This window comes from Arachis ipaensis, unplaced genomic scaffold (assembly GCF_000816755.2).
Source record: "Arachis ipaensis cultivar K30076 unplaced genomic scaffold, Araip1.1 Aipa760, whole genome shotgun sequence".
NCBI classification, from domain to species: Eukaryota; Viridiplantae; Streptophyta; class Magnoliopsida; order Fabales; family Fabaceae; genus Arachis; species Arachis ipaensis.
This window is the reverse complement of record NW_015496100.1, coordinates 32,500-33,227: the sequence shown is the minus strand read 5'-3', so window position 1 is coordinate 33,227 and position 728 is coordinate 32,500. Positions and strand designations below refer to the sequence as shown.

The following is a 728-nucleotide window of genomic DNA, read 5'->3' as shown; positions in this document are numbered from 1 at the left end:
CCTTCGTTCTTTAAATGACCCTATCCCAAGGAGGACACCTGAAGGCAAGCCGTAATGGCCTCATCTCCGGCAGGCTCCTCCGATTTTTTTTTTGGTTTTTTTTCCTGTTTTTTTTCTTTTTTTTTTCTTTCTTATTTTTTTTTTACGTCGTGCTGACCCTCGTTCTTTAAATGACCCTATCCCAAAGAGGACACCTGAAGGCGAGCTGTAACGGCCTCATCTCCGGCAGGCTCCTCTAATTTTTTTTCGTTTTTTTCCCTGTTTTTTTTTACGTCGTGCTGACCTTCGTTCTTTAAATGACCCTATCCCAAGGAGGACACCTGAAGGCAAGCCGTAATGGCCTCATCTCCGGCAGGCTCCTCCAATTTTTTTTTTGGTTTTTTTTCCAGTTTTTTTTCTTTTTTTTTCTTTCTTATTTTTTTTTACGTCGTGCTGACCCTCGTTCTTTAAATGACCCTATCCCGAGGAGGACACCTGAAGGCGAGCCGTAACGGCCTCATCTCCGGCAGGCTCCTCCAATTTTTTTTTCGTTTTCTTCCCTTTTTTTTTTACGTCGTGCTGTCCCTCGTTCTTTAAATAACCCTATCCCGAGGAGGACACCTGATGGCGAGCCGTAATGGCCTCATCTCCGGCAGGCTCCTCCCATTTTTTTCGATTTTTTTCCCGATTTTTTTTTACGTCGTGCTGACCCTTGTTCTTTAAATGACCCTATCCCGAGGAGGTCACCT

The 728-nt window shown here is 44.2% G+C and overlaps 1 long non-coding RNA gene across 1 annotated transcript in view; it reads right to left on the bottom strand.

The window, feature by feature from the left end:
* Positions 1-139: 139 nt before the first annotated feature.
* Positions 140-728, bottom strand: part of LOC110268600 — a 6,475-nt gene continuing 5,886 nt past the window's right edge. The window contains exon 2 of the long non-coding RNA XR_002356845.1: positions 140-194. This is a non-coding gene — a long non-coding RNA (uncharacterized LOC110268600). The remainder of the gene's footprint in view (positions 195-728) is intronic.